Source organism: Theropithecus gelada, chromosome 2 (assembly GCF_003255815.1).
Source record: "Theropithecus gelada isolate Dixy chromosome 2, Tgel_1.0, whole genome shotgun sequence".
NCBI lineage: Eukaryota > Metazoa > Chordata > Mammalia > Primates > Cercopithecidae > Theropithecus > Theropithecus gelada.
This window is the reverse complement of record NC_037669.1, coordinates 157,591,908-157,608,343: the sequence shown is the minus strand read 5'-3', so window position 1 is coordinate 157,608,343 and position 16,436 is coordinate 157,591,908. Positions and strand designations below refer to the sequence as shown.

General features: G+C 37.3%; 1 protein-coding gene and 1 pseudogene across 16 annotated transcripts in view; one reads left to right on the top strand and one right to left on the bottom strand.

Moving 5' to 3' along the window:
* CEP63 (centrosomal protein 63) overlaps window positions 1–16,436 on the top strand; it is a 75,586-nt gene that overhangs the window by 23,576 nt on the left and 35,574 nt on the right. The window lies entirely within an intron of this gene.
* Window positions 149–10,334, bottom strand: LOC112618374 (annotated as a pseudogene).

Here is a 16,436-nt window from a genome sequence, read left to right as displayed (position 1 = left end):
TAATCTAACACCTGTAGTCTACCAGTCTGCATGGACTGTAAGCAGGTGTGGAGAGAACCGGAGTTCACTTATCAGCAACATGACCATGGAATTGACTGTTGAGTCTTTCTACTATTAATTACCATATATGTGCCTTTTTTCTGGTATTTTATTCCCACTGGATGCTTTTTATTAAGACCTTATATCTGTGAACACATTTGGAGCACAACTTACTGTCTTTAAGGTGCAGGTGGAAAATTGGGAGGCAGTAAGCAAGAAGAGTGCACTCACTCTCCGTTCTTACTCTTCTGGAGCCCAGGCTTGTCTAGCATGAAACTGGAGGTGAACCCAACCATCTGTATCTACAGGGAGACTTCTCCCATGGTCTTCTCTTGTGGAGATTCCTCTGCCTCTGGTGTCCCACCCTGGCTGCAGTTCTGGCCCTGGAGGCCAGCAAAGCACCTGGGGTAGAAGTTGTCTTACAGCCGTATTAACTTCTTCAAGGAGAGCAGCAGACTCTTCCACGGCAGGCAGCACCCCCCCAGGAGGAAGAGCCACCTCAGGAGGATGTGTCTCCTCAGAACTTTTCAGGGATGTTTACCCCTTGTCCACCTTTGATTTTTTTTTTTTTTTTTTAATGATTTCCGAATTCTGGCCTCTTTCGCTGTGCTAGGAATGTCCTTTTGTTTTGGGTAGGCGAAGGCACACGGGTGCTTATGTGCATCTAATTTCTGGCCTTTGGTGCTCAGCTTTAATTGTTGGCACCAGGGACACAGAATGTCCTGGTGAATCAGGTTAACGGGTAGCAGTTTAGAGGGTAATGGAGGGATTGGTATCTTCTGAGGTTTTAGGTTGTTGTCACTGAACTCTGCCTTCCTCTTTGGGCAGAGCACTTTGTCACCTTTGACAGGTATTTTCATTTGGTCCCCTTTGCTGATGTTCCTGGCAAAGCAATTGTGCTTGGTTAATTAGAAGTTTGCTGATCTTCTTCCCTTGACTTCTCTGTGGAGTTCTACTCTTTGCCTTTTTGACTTCTCCATACTCAGAAAAGAGGTGGAGATTGATAAAATTTTTCCAGAATCAAAACACTTCTTTCAAGTATGTGTTATAACACATTCATACTCCGATTTGAGCAGTATATGATATAGGAACTAGAAAATAGGGCTTTATGTTTTTGTCATTGTATTAGTTCATTCTCTCATTGCAATAAGGAACTACCTGAGACTGGGTAAGTTATGAAGAAAAGAGGTTTAATTGACTCTCAGTTCCACAGGCTGCACAGGAAACATGGCTGGTGAGGCCTCAGGAAACTTAATCGTGGCCTAAAGTGAAGAGGAAACAGGCACATTTTCACATGTCAGAGGAGGAGACAGAGCAAAGGGGGAAGTGCTACATACCTTTAAACAACCAGATCTCGTAAGAACTCACTATCACAAGAACAGCAAGGGGGAAGTCTGCCCCCTGATCCAATCACCTCCCACCAGGCCCCTCCAGCACTGAAGACTACAGTTCAACATGAGATTTGGGTGGGGACATAGTCAAACCACATCAGTCATTCTTATTTGTTTGAAAGATACAGACCTAGAAGCAGTTAGTCCTACGGTGTAAACCACTGCTAATCAAATCACAGGTCCATGATGAGATTAAAAGCTTGCACCGGAATGTAAATCAGTGTATATCCATCTTTCGCTGAGAAAATTTTGCTTGTAAGAATGTCAGTTACACTGAACGGTGTGTTTCATGACATACTTGATTTACACTTTGCCTCAGGCTTCTTACGCGGGATTGCTGTCTGTGAATAACTTCAGCCCACCTGCAAATCATACTTGGTGGATCACTAATATAAGCAACTTATTTTGTAAGTTAAGGCTTTCTGTGTTTCTGGTTACAGTGTTGGCACTGGGTTGGTTTTAATGGACATTCCTGCAGTGATTATCTTCTAGCTCCCTACTGGGCAGGTTGACTTTATGAAATGAGTACGAAATTTGGAGTCCTGGCCCTGCGTCTTTTCAGCTGAATGGCCTTGGACAAGTAACTTCCATCATTATTAGCATTTAATATTCCTGAACTTTTCTTCACCTTTAATATTTATACTTGTCACAGTAAATAAAAAGAAAAATAATTCTACAAGGCTCATAAGAAAAAATAGTAATCTTCCCCACCCCTCTGAACCTAGGATTCTTACTTCTGTGAGGAGTAATTTCAAGCCTTTAACTCTTTCTTTTGGCATTTTCTCTATGTTTCCAAGGAACCTTTTTTACTGCTATATTTTCATTTATAATTTTAGCTGTTTAATGACTTGGTACTATGAAAGATGAGGGGTTTTGCTGTCTTACATACAATTATCATCCCCTCATCCTTCCAGGAGTGTATATCTTAATTTTTTGTTAGATCAGTATTCAGCATTTATATCATTAAAATGGTAAATATTATTCATAGTTGAGTCAGGTAGTGTAATAAGCAGACTTGTTTTTTGTACTGTTTTTTTGTTTTCCTGGAAATTACTAATTGTCTCACTTTCATTTGGTTTTTTAAACATACCTACCATTGATTGTTTCTGAACTCTCTGACACAGGTGTAAATCTTCTGTCGTTGTGTTTAGACATGGCAAGTAATCTGTCCATTTTCTTTTCTTTCATTTCTTTTCCCTGTGAAGACATCTCTCCTGGAGCTTGCCATTCTCCAATGTGGATAGGTTGCTTTCAAGAATATAGCTGTCATCGTGAGAACTCCCTTCACCATTATTCTGGAAGTTTTCTGTGCTCCTCTCTTTGTGTTTCTTTGCATTCTCTGTCACCATATTTATATGTTTACATTTCCATTTTGATAGAGCATAGTTTTGAGATCTTGTATATCTGAAAATAATCTTTATTCTGTTTTCAGGCCTGATTGGAAGTTTGACTGGCTGTAGAAATCAGCTTTAGAAGTAAATTTCCCTCAGGATGTTTACAGTTAAATATGAATTATTTCAGACTTTAATTTTTGGTAATGGCAGAGTAGGTAATTTGGGCCAGTCCACTCACTGAGGACAAATATTACGTTAGATTTAAAAAAATTTTGGCTTGAAGCAAAATGTATCAGGATGGTGAACAATTACCAGGCTGGGATCTGGGCTGGGCAAGAGGTTCAGGGAGGTGTGTCCAGGGTTTGGGGCCATTATTAACTGAAAGTAAAGAAAGCAGCGAAGAGGATAAAAGATTGAGTGGTATTTTTGATAACGTTAAGGGGCTAAGGGTCCGTGATGGTTCTGAACGCCTCCTCAGTTTGGCTAAAGACCCTGAAAGTCTGCATCCTAGGAGTAAGGGTGGACCAGAACAGGCCCTCTTGATAAAACCACTCAGCTTCAAACATCTAAATCCCTGAAATCAGTTTAAATTAAACTTAAGAGTGCTACTGTCCCCAGGCATCTCCAAAGTGCTAGGGCTTCCAGGAACCTGGAAGAAGCAAATGTAAATTTTCTCCAAAGGAAAAATTACCATTCTAGGTTTCAGATTATTCAAATAATTTTGCAAATATAATGCTTGGTACTTGCTCAGAAAATAACCTCAGACAACATGGACCAGGAGACAAGACAACACAAATGAAAAATAGTAGAAGCAGCAGAAGATAGAAATAGACCCATGATAAATCTAGATATTTGTCATCATGCACACAGATTACAATTACAATGTTTATTGCGTTCAAGGAGCTGAAAGATAAGCTTGAGCATTTCAAAAAAGAATTAAAAACTGTAAAAATAAATTAGTGGAAATTTTAGAACTGAAAAATAGAATGACTGAAATTAAGGGCTTAAAGATTAAGGGATAATTAGTGAACTAGATGATGTGACAGAAGAAAATGTCTAGAATAAAGCACAGGCAAAATGATAGAAAATATGGATGAAAGGATATGAGAAAGAGGATACAACAAGAAAGTCTAATATACGTGTTTTTGGAATCCCTGAAGGAAAAAAAAGAATGAGAATGGGCACAAGCAATATTTGAAGAGATAACTGGCTGAGACTTTGCCAAAGGTGAGGAGGGCCATGTATTTAAGAAGTCCAAGAATCTCAAGCAAGATAAGTAAAAAGAAACAGTTACCATGGTTGAAAACTAAAGACAAAGGGAAAAATCTGAAAAGCAATCAAAGACAAAAAAGATTATCTACAAATAGCTCTTAACAGGTGACTTGTCAGCCAAAAAAGTGAAAGCCAGAAAACAATAAAATATCTATAAAGAAAGAACATGACTTTTTCCTCTACCGAACGAGAATTCTGTATCTAGAATAACGGTAAAATAAAGACATTTTCAGATGAACAAAAATTGAGAGAATTGGTCACAAGCAGATCTGCACTAAGGAAATATTAAAAAATGTTTTTTAGGAAGAAAGAGAGTGATCCCAGATTGACCCTCAGATCTGCAGGAAGAAATGAAAAGCAGTAGTAAATTTATGGGTGAATCTAAATGAATATTGATTGTACAAAACAACAATAATAAATGGAGTTTTGCTATGTTGCCCAGGCTGGACTCAAACTCCTGGGCTTAAGCAGTCCTACCTCAGCCTCCCAAGTACCTGGGGCTACAGGTGCACGTCACTGTGCCCAGCTAACGGTAATTGCCTTTTGAGTTTAACGTATATATAAAATTATGGTGGCAATGGTGTTATATTTAAGTCAGGTTGGGATAAATGGAATTAAAGTATTTCTAAGTCCTTGGGTTGCCTGGAAATTGGTAAAATTACTAATTAACATTAGACCTTGTTAAGTCACAAATCCATGTTTTTATCTTGAAATCATTAAAAATATGTATTAGTAGAGAATATCTTACATGCTAATAGAGAAAAATGGAATGATAAGAAAAGTAATCAGTCCCAAAGAAGGCAAGAAAGAAGAGAAAAAGGAACAGAGCTTATTAGTACAAATATTATGTAACAAGATGACAGCTTTAAATCAAAATAGGTTTGTTAAATGTAAATGCAGTAACTGGCTTAATTAAAAGATTAAAAACTGTCGAACTGGATCAGATAAACAAATGCAATTATTATTTAATGTTTATAGAAATACAAAAACATTGAAATTAAAAGGTAAAATATATAACATGCAGTTTGAGTAGAAAGATGGTATAACTATATTCTTATCAGAAAAAGTATAATTGGAGCAGAGGCCAAAAGCATTACTCAAGGTGAAGAAAAACACTTCATAATGAGAAAATGTGAAATTTCAGGATATGTAACTTTAGCAGACATTCTTTGTGCCCTGTAGTATGTCCTCTTTGCCTCCTGATTTCATTTTAGCTATTGCATATAGGTCCTTGTGCGCTGCCAGTATGTACTATAACGGGTTTCCAATCTTTTAGCTTCCTTGGGCCAGATTGGAAGAAGGATTGTTTTGGGCCACACATAAAATACACTAACACTAATGCTGGCTGATAAGCTAAAAAAAAAAAAAAAAAAAAAAATCTTGTGATGCTTTAAAAAAGTTCACAAATTTGTGTAGGGCAGCATTCAAAGCTGTACTGGGCTGCATATGGCCCGTGGGCTATAGGTTGGACAAGCTTGTCATATATTATGTTTCTTTGGGGCCTTGGAAAGCTGCTCAGATGAAATCTGGAAGTGTCAGGGAGTTTACACTCTTAGGTCTTAGGTGAAGGTTCAAGTAATTGAGGGACTAGGTGAATTCTCCAACTTCCCATCCCTCAGAGGGACGATTCTGAAACATACCATCTGGTTCCTTAGTGGGTTCCCAGTGGAATTCATCACCAGCTGCTTATTTCAGTAATATGCTTACTGTGCTCAATAGCATACCCTTTATTAGCTTTCCTTCCTTCTCTGCCTTGCTCTCCCTGTGTCCTCACTGTGCTTCCTGGGGTCACCTTCAGTTACCCTGAAGTCCGTGTCTCAGCCTACACTTTGCGGGGGGGACTCAAACCAAGATGAAAATATCTGAGTATCTAATGTAAATATCTAATTAAATAGTTTTAAAAGAAAATCCTCTTTGTCTTTTATCTGTATGTGAAAAGTGACAGAACTAGGAAAAAACAGATGAAGCCACAATCATGGGGGGGAATTTTAACACATTTTTCTTAGTAACTGATGGAATAAGAGACAAACATAAGAAAGAATATAGATTTGAACAGCATGATCAGCAAACTTGACTTAATTTATTTATATAGAATATAATACAACGGAATTTCAGAGTACACATTCTTATCTGGCACAAACAAAACCCTTACCAAAATTGACCATATGCTGGGCCATAAAGTAAATCTTGATACAATTCAAAAGCTTGAAATCACAGGTATGTTCTCGGAACATACTGGAAATAAGTTAGAAAAAGATAACTAGAAAATCTGCATATATTTGGAAATTAGGACATGAAGTTTTGAATAATTCATGGATCAGAGAGGAAATCACAATGGAAATGAGAAAATCCTTTGAATTCAAAATGGAAATACAACATCAGACTTACAGAATGCAGATAAAATGTCTCGGAGGGACGTTTATAGCCACAAGAGCATATATTAGAAAAGAGGAAGGGCTGAAAATGATTCATCTCAAGAGATTGGGAAAAGAACTTGCTAAATTTGAAGAATGTAAAAAGAAGGACATTTTTAAAAAATGAAAGTAAAAGCTTGGAAGTGATATGACATGAGAAAACTTCCACAAGAAAACCGATGTAACTGTATTAGCATGAGACAAAGTAAACATCAAAGCCAGAAGCAATATTAAAGATCTAGGGACACTTAAAAATTATGAAAGGATCAATTAACCAGGTTGCTTTATTAATTCAATTCTGTAAATACTTAATAACATAACCTTAAAATATACAAATAAAAATGGACAGAATTAAGGGAACAATTAAGTACGTGGTAATCATGGAAGACTTAACACATAGCTCTCAATTAATACAACAAGCAGAGAAAACCTCAGTTAAGGTGAAGATTTGATCAAGATTAACAAACTTAACCTAATTAACAAACTTGACCTAATTAACCTAAATAGAACATTGTACCTAATAACTGCTGAATCCACATTCAAGTGAATATGGACCATTTACCACTACTGCCATAAAGCATGTCTCAACATATTTCAGAGGATTGGAGTCATGTTTTTTGACCAAGGTGGATTTAATCTAGAACTCAGAACAATGAAAGACAACCAGAAAAATCCTCAAAAGCTTGGAAATTAAGCAATATGCTTCTAAATAACCCATGAATCAGAAGAAATCACAATGAAAATTAGAAAATATTTTGGACTGAGTGATAATAAATATGGTACGTATCAAAACTTGTGGAATGCATCTAATGTGGTGCCTAGAATGTTAGCTGTGTGTGTATACATATAGCTACATTTTATACATTTTATATATAGCTAAAATTATATATATTAGAAAGGCTAAAAGTGATCTAAGTAGCCATTTCAAGAAAAACAAAAAAGTCCCAGCAAATTAAAACCAAAGAAAAGAGAAAGAAAAGATGTAATAAAGATAAGACAGGAACTAATAAAATAGAAAACAAATGTATAAGAAGATGAACAAAGCTATTCTTGAAAAAAAGTAATTAAATTGATAACCTTGGAAAGACTAATTAAGAAAAAAGGGGAGAATAACTAATGTTAGCAATTAAAATGAGAAACCATAATAGAGCCTCTGAATAGTAAAGGGGTTATAAAAAGATACTATGACCATGTACCCCCTCCCCGCAGTAAAACATTTAGATGTAATAGAAAAATCCCAAGGAAAGCACAGCATACAAGAAAGGTTGAAACATGTGAACAGTACCCTATTAAATTGATTTTTGATTGTTTTGTTTTGAGATGGAGTCTCACTCTGTCTCCCAGGCAGGAGTGCAGTTGCATAATCTCGGCTCACTGCAACCTCTGCCTCCTGGGTTCAGGCGATTCTCCTGCCTCAGCCTCTCGAGTAGCTGGGACTGCAGGTGCGTACCACCATGCCCGGCTAATTTTTGCATTTTTTTTTTTTTAAGTAGAAGTGGGGTTTCACCATGTTGGTCAGGCTGGTCTCAAACTCCTGACCTCAGGTGATCTGCCTGCCTCAGCCACCCAAAGTGCTGGGATTACAGGCATGAGCCACCATGCCCAGCTAAATTGAATTTGTTATTGAAAAACCTGCTCATAGAGAAATCTCTTGGGCTCAATAGCCTTCATTGATGAATTCTACCAGATATTTTAAGAAATAAGTAACACCAATTTTTTATAAAATATTCCAGAGAACAGAAGAAAAGATAAGATTTTCCTAACTCCTTTTATGAAGCATCATAATCTTCATTTCAAAACTTAACAAGGACATAGCAGTTAAGGAAAATTACAGGCCAGTCTTATGTGAATGCTAATATAAAACTGTTAGACAAAATATTAAACTAAATCCAGCAATATTTAGAAAAGATATTACATACTAACTTAGGTTTATTCTAGGCATTCTAGGTTGTTTCAACATTCATAAATCAATATAATTCATCACATTATCAGAGGAAAAAACACCATAGTTATCTCAATCCAGGAAAAAAATTTAATAAAATTCAGTTATCCATTTGTGATAAATATTAAAATCCCTTAGAAAATTAGAAATGTAAGGGAATTTCCTTAATCTAGTAAAATGGTATATAAAAAACTTAGCAGGTAGCAATTAATGTAACCCGTTAGAAGCTTTCCTTAAGAGGTTGTGAATGAGACAAGGATGCCCAGTATCACCACTTTTTTTGTTGTTGTTATTGTAGTGGAGGTGTAGCTAGTGCAATAAAGCAAGAAAAATAAATACAAGATATAAGGATTAGAGAGGAAGAAATACCACAGTATTTAGCATGTGCTTTGTTGGTGTACACAGAAAACCCAAAAACTCTATGTAGACAAACTTAGAATTAACAAATGAAATAGTAGGTTTGCTGAGTTAAAGGTTAATATACAAAAATTTATTGATTCTTTATACCAGCAAAAAGCAATTAAAAATGAGGTTAAAAAAGATACCCTTGACAAGAGTATCAAAAAAACCACCAAATACAGTAAATCCAATGAAAGAGGTACAAGACTTCTATACAGAAACCTCTAAATTATGGAGAGAAATTGAAACTGATATAAATGGAAGAATAGATTATGTTCATGGATAGAAAGACTCAGTATTTTAAAGGTATTGGTTTCTCCAATTTTGATCTATTAATTCAGTATTATTCTAATTAAAACTCCAGTATATTTTAAAGTGAAAATTGACAAGATTGTTTCTCAAATTTATATGGCAGTAGCCAAAACAATCTTGATGAAGATCAATTAAGGTGGAGCACTTAGGGTACTAGAAAACAGGATTTATTAAAAACTGTATTAAGACAGTGTGGTATTGCAAGGATAGAAAAACAGACCAGTGGAACAGAGTAAAAGAGTCCCATAACAGAGATCCCACGTATATGAACATTTGATTCATGACAAGATGGCACTGCAGGGTGGTGGGGAGTCTTTTCAATACATGGCACTGGATCAGCTGAGTAACAACACGCGGGAAAAAGGAAGATTTTGACTTCTAGTTTTATACCATACACCAAATTCAATTCTAGATGGATTATAAATTTAAATGTGAAATGCTGAAAATTTTCTAGACGACATAAGAGAAAGTGTCTTGGAGTAGGGAAAGATTTCTTAAAAAAAATGATAAAAGGTTACTAATTTAGACTATATTAAAATAATAAACTTTTCATATATTTACAACATGTGACCAACAAAAGATAAAGAACATCTATAAATTATTAAGTTAACTGAGTAGAAAAATGGGCAAAAGACAAATAGTCATTTCACAAAGGAAGATATCAAAATGACCAGTGAGCATGTGAAAAGGTGCTTGGTTTCACAGGTTACTAGGAAAATGCAAATTATTTTATACACCAGAATGGCTAAAAGTTAAAAGACTAATAATACTAAGTTACTATAGGGGTATGAAACAGCTCAATGTTTTATCAAAAAGAGAGCTGTAGTTTTCTGTGCAAATATTTACTTTCAATTTAAGTTTATTTTAAAAAGCAACAGTCAGTTCCCATTTTGAGTAGTAGAAAATATACATTTTGTGTATTTTTTCCCATGGGTATTCTGGATTGTTCCCCTTTGGACCTGAAAGTTTGGAAATGGTTGAACATGACTTAGCATGTTTGCTTTCTGCTTTAAACACTAAATGTCCTTGTCTTTTCACATTTATCTTTTTACATTTACACAAAGTGCATTTGTATTTTTATACTTCGCTTATTTCTTTTATATTAATCTATTCTGTTTACATGCATATTTTTTTCCACTTTGTTTTATTCTAGAACTCTTGTAGTAGGAAGTACTAGAAGATCTGTGAATGTCTTAGTTTTGTTACCTTCATTAATAGCTAATATTCTCATTTCTGTTTAATGATCAGTGACTTAGTATTGCATAAGAATCAATAGTCTAACTAACTGTAAATTGAAGCTCTCATTTCTCCCTTTCAGTGTTACTGAAGTTTTATTTTCTGGGAGGGGGATATTGAACTCCATATTATTGTTTTTAGTGTTTTTTCAGAATCATTTTTCCGGAATACTTTTTACCTTTTTGAGGATGGACTTTTTGCAGTTCACTTTAACTATGTAGTGTGTACAAATGACATTTCAGCCAGACTTGGAGGAGCTGTTCTGGCATTTTGATTTGCAAATCAAACATGCGCTCTATCTTTTAGTCTCTTTTCATTGTATTTCTTCTCCTTGTTTCTTTTGGATCTGGTACTGTCATCTGCATTTCTTTATTAATTAACAAATTTGCCTGGAGATAATTTTTACTGCTCCTTGTCTTAAAAACATTTTACTTCCTACCTTTCTTCTTATCAATAAACAGGATATATGTAATTTGGGATTTATCTAATCTGTTAGTGATGGATGAAAAGACTCAAAGTGCCAAGAGATCAGGGAAATTCAGATCAATCCAGGAAGGAGGAATCATTAGGTGTGACTCTCAAGAACAGGGATATTCAAGTGGGTCACAGGGTCATTCTGGCAAAGCGTTTTCTTGTGGCTGTGGGTTCTCAAGGGATATAGGTGATTCTAGTGAAAGAAGAGAGCCAAATGAGAGTGATTGTGAAGCGTTGTAGTCAGAAAGGTGATGGTTTTCCTTTTTTTTTAATTTAAATTTTATTTTAAATTCAGGGGTACATGTGTAGGTTTGTTATATAGGTAAACTTGTGTCACGGGGGTTTGTTGTACAGATTATTTCATCACACAGGTAGTAAGCCTAGTACCCCTTAGTTATTTTTTCCTGATTCTCTCCTTCTGCCCTCCAGTAAGCCTCAGTGTGTGTTGTTCCCCTCTATGTGTCCATGTGTTCTCATCACTTAGCTCCCTTTTGTAAATGAGAATATGCAGTATTTGGTTTTCTGTTCCTGCAAAGGACGTGGTCTTATTCTTTTTTATGGCTGCATAGTATTCCATGGTGTATATGTACCTCATTTTCTTTATCTAGTCTACCATTGATGGACATTTAGGTTGATACTGTGTTTTTGCTCTTGTGAATAGTGCTGTGGTGAACATACATGTTCTTTCTGATGGAACGACTTAGTTTTTTTGGGTCTATACCTAGTAATGGGATTGCTGGGTCGAATCGTATTTCTGTTTCTATAACTTTAAGGGATCACCATCATCTTCCACAGTGGTTAAACTAATTTACACTCCCACCCACAGTGTATAAGCTTTCTCTTTTCTCTGCAGCCTTGCCAGCATGTTACTTTTGAATAATAGCCTTTTGACTTTTTGACTTTTAAATAATAGCCATTTTGACTAGTGTGAGATGGTATTTCATTGTGGTTTTGATTTGTGTTTCTCTTATGATCAATGATGTTGAGCATGTTGGCTGCCTGTATGCCTTCTTTTGAAAAGTGTCTGTTCATATCCTTTGCCCAATTTTTAGTGGGGTGGTTTGTTTTTTTCTTGCAACTTTAAGTTCCTTATAGATGCTGGATACTAGTCTTTTGTCAGATGCATAGTTTGCAAAAGTTTTCTCCCATTCTATATGTTGTTCATTCTGTTAATAGTTTTGTTTGCTGTAAAGAAGCTCTTTAGTTTAATTAGATCCCGTTTGTCAAATTTTGCTTTTGTTGCAGTTGCTTTTGGTGTCTTTGTCATGAAATTTTTGCCTGTTTCTATGTCCAGAATGGTGTTGCCAAGGTTATCTTCCAGAGTTTTTTATAGTTTTGGGCTTTACATGTAAGTGTTTAATCCATCTTGAGTTAAGTTTTGTATATGATATAAGGATGGGGTCCAGTTGCAATCTTCTGCATATTACTAGCCAGTTATCCCAGCACCATTTATTTAATGGGGAGTCCTTTCCTTATTGCTTGTTTTTGTCAGTTTTGTTGAAGATCAGATAGTTACAGGTGTGCAGCCTTATTTCTGGGTTCTCTATTCTCTTCCATTGGTCTGTGTATCTGTTTTTGTACCAGTGCCATGCTGTTTTGGTTACCGTTGCCCTGTAGTATAGTTTGAAGTTGGGTAGTGTGATGCATCTAGCTGTGTTCTTTTTGCTTGGGATTGCCTTAGCTATTCAGGCTCTTTTTTGGTTTCATATGAATTTTAAAATAGTTTTTCCTAGTTCTGTGAAGAATGTCATTTGGTAGTTTAATAGGAATAGTGTTGAATCTGTACATTGCTTTGGGCAGTATAGCCATTTTAATGATACTGATTCTTCCTTCCATGAGCATGGAATGTTTTTCCATTTGTTTTTGTCATTTCTGATTTCTTTGAGCAGTGTTTTTTATTTTTTCCGTAGATCTTTCACCTCCCTGATTAGCTATATTCCTAGGTATTTTATTTTTTGTGACATTTGTGAATGGGATTGCATTCCTAATTTTACTCTCAGCTTGACTATTGTTGGTGTGTAGGAGTGCTAGTGACTTTTGTACATTGATTTTATATCCTGAGACTTTGCTGAAGTTGTTTATCAGCTTAAGGAGCTTTTGGGCCAAAACTATGGGGTTTTCTAGATAGAGGATCATGTTGTCTACAAACAGGAATAGTTTGACCTACTTTCTTCCTATTTGGATGCCCTTTATTTCTTTCTTTTGCCTGATTCCTCTGGCCAGGACTTCTAAAACTATGTTGAGTAGGAGTGGTGAGAGAGGGCATCCTTCTCTTGTGCTGGTTTTCAAGGGTTTCCAGCTTTTGCCCATTCAGTATGATACTGGCTTTGGGTTTGTCATAGATGGCTCTTATTATTTTGAGGTGCATTTTTTCATTACCTAGTTTATTGAGAGTTTTTAACATGGAAGGGTGTTGAATTTTATCAAAAGCCTTTTCTGCATCTATTGAGATAATCATGTGGTTTTTGGCTTTAGTTCTGTTTATGTGATGAATCACATTTATTTATTTGCATATGTCAAGCCAACCTTGCATCCTAGGGATGAAGCCTACTTGACTATGGTGGATAAGCTTTTTGATGTGCTGCTGGATTAGGTTTGCCATTATTTTGTTGAGGATTTCTACATCAGTGTTCATCAATGATATTGGCCTGAAGTTTTCTTTTTTTGTTGTGTCTCTGCCAGGTTTTGGTATCAGGTTGATGCACAACTTATAGAATGAGTTAGAGCAGAGTCCCTTCTCCTCAAGCTTTTGGAATAGTTTTAGCAGGAATGGTACCAGCTCTTCTTTCTACATCTGGTAGAATTCAGCTGTGAATCCATCTGACCCTGGGCTTTTTTGGGTTGGTAAGCTATTTATTACTGATTCAATTTCAGAACTTGTTATTGGTCTGTTCAGGGGTTCAGTTTCTTCCTGGTTCAGTCTTAGGATGGTGTATGTGTTCAAGAATTTATCCTTTTCTTCTAGATTTTCTAGTTTATGTGCATAGAGGTGTTTATAGTATTCTCTGATGGTTGTTTATATTTCTGTGGGATTAGTGGTGATATCTTCCTTATCATTTCTGATTGTGTCTATTTGAATCTTCTCTCTTCTTTATTAGTCTAGCTGGCGGTCTGTTTTAATTTTTTCAAAAAATCAGCTTCTGGATTTGTTGATCTTTTGAATGGTTTTTTGTGTCTCAGTCTCCTTCAGCTTAGCTCTGATTTTGGTTATTTCTCATCTTCTGTTATGTATGTCACTGCATGTGAGATGGGTCTCTTGAAGACAGCATACCAATGGGTCTTGATTCTTTATCCAGCTTGTCATTCTGTGCCTTTTAATTGGGACATTTAGCTCATTTACATTCAAGGTTAGTATTGATATGTATGGATTTGATTCTCTCATCATGATGTTAGCTGGTTATTTTGCAGTTTTTTGTGTGGTTGCTTTATAGTGTCACTGGTCTGTGTACTTTAGTCTGTTTTTGTAGTGGCTGGTAACGGTCTTTCCTTTCCATATATGGTGCTTCCTTCAGGAGCTTAGTTTGGCCAGATAATGAAATTCTGGGTTGAAATTCTTTTCTTTAAGAATGTTGAATATGCCTCCAATCTGTTCTGGCTGGTAGAGTTTCTGCCAAGAGGTCTACCATTAGTCTGATAAGCTTCCCTTTGTAGGTGACCTGATCTTTCTTTCTGGCTGCCCTTAACATTTTCTTCCTTAATTTTGACCTTGGAGAATTTGATGATTATGTATCCTGGGAATGATCTTGTGAAGTATGTTACTAGGGTTCTCTGCATTTCCTGAATTTGAATGTTAGCCTCTCTAGCTAGGTTGGGAAAGTTCTCATGGGTGATATCCTGAAATATGTTTTCCAGGTTGGTTGCATTCTCCCCGTCTTTTCAGGGGACACCAGTGAGTTGTAGATTTGGCATCTTTACGTAATCCCATATATCTTGGGGATTTTATTCATTCCTTTTCATTCTTTTTCTCTATTCTTACCTGTCTTATTTCAGAAAGACAAGCCAGTCTTCAAACTCTGAGATTCTTTCCTCTGCTTGGTCTATTTTGCTGTTAATGCTTGTGATTGCATTATAAAATTCCTCTAGTGTGTTTTTCAGCTCTAACAGGTTCGTTATATTTCTTTCTATACTGTCTATTTTGTCTGTCAGTGACTGTCTTATTTCAGAAAGCCAGTCTTCAAGCTCTGAGATTTCTTTCCTCTGCTTGGTCTGTTTTGCTATTGATACTTGTGATTGCATTATGAAATTCTTGTAGTGTGCTTTTCAGCTCTATCAGGTTGCTTTACATTCCTTTCTATACTGCTGATTTTGTCTGCCAGTTCCTGCATTGTTTTATCATGATTCTTAGCTTCCTTGGACTGGGTTTCAATATACTCTTGTAGCTCAATGATCTTTGCTCCTATCCATGCTCTGAATTATATTTCTGTCATTTTAGCCCTCTTAGCCCAGTTCTGAACCCTTACTGGAGAAGTGATATGGTTGTTTGGAGGAAGGAAGATACTCTGGCTTTTTGAGTTCTTGGAGTTCTTGCACTATTTCTTTCTCATCTTTGTGGGCTTACGTTCCTTCAGTCTTTGAAGTTGCTGACCCTTGGATGAGTTTTGTTTTCATTTATCATATTTGATGACCTTGAGAATTTGATTGTAGTATAAGGTGGATTCAGCCAACTGGCTTTGTCTCTGGAAGATTTTAGGGGACCATTGCTCAGCTCCCAACTCCTAGACTATGTGGTGTAACTCTGAGGGGCTTGTATTGGGCCCTAACTTTTTTCTCTGGCTCCTTGAAGTTAGGAATCCACTGCATTGGGGGTTCAGGGTGCTCCTGGACTGCTGCTGGTCACTACACCCCAATGGGTGGTGTCAGCCAAAGCGTTTCATAGTGCGATGACAGTGGGATTCATCCTTGTTTGCATGTGCTGGCAGCAGTGGTAGCAGCAGTGCAGTGGGGGATACACTTGTCAGCTATGGCAGGGTTCTGGTGGGTGCCAGGGTGCTTGCCTCCCTGAAGGTGTTCACCACAGTGGAGGAGGGAACACAGCTGGAAGGTGAGCGGGAGCCCCTGCTGGCAACTGCACAGTGGCACTGGTGGTGGTGTTGGCTTGGGGGCAGGGCACTGGCGGTTGCAGGTCTGTGTGCCTTCTCTGTGTACTGCAAACAGGAGTGGTTGCTCTGTGCAGGGGAGGATCTGCTATTCTCTGTGCCTAGTTTCACTCTTGCGGCAGTGTTGATGCAAGAAAGGGGCACTGGCAGAGGCAAGACTGGCTGGTTTTGTGCCCACCAAGGTTCTGTCTGCAGTGGTGGTCAGTGGGGACATGGGGGATGAACTGCACTCCCGCCACAGCAGTGGTAAGGTGGATACATGTACACTTGCCTGTTGGTGGGGCAAGAAAAGCAAAACCTGCTGGCATAGGCACATGCCAGCAAAGCCATGTGGGGAGTTGCTGTGGGCCCAGAGAAGCTGCAGTATGGGGACAGAATGTACAGGTTGGTGCATAGCCATGGGGGCCACTCCTCTGGAGCTCTCTGCTGGTCAGGTATAGTCTGCTAGCACAGAAGCTATGATGCAGTCCCCCAGGCCACCCAAGGCTGCCCTGTAAGCATGTGTGGCCACGCTGGGGCCCTGGGAG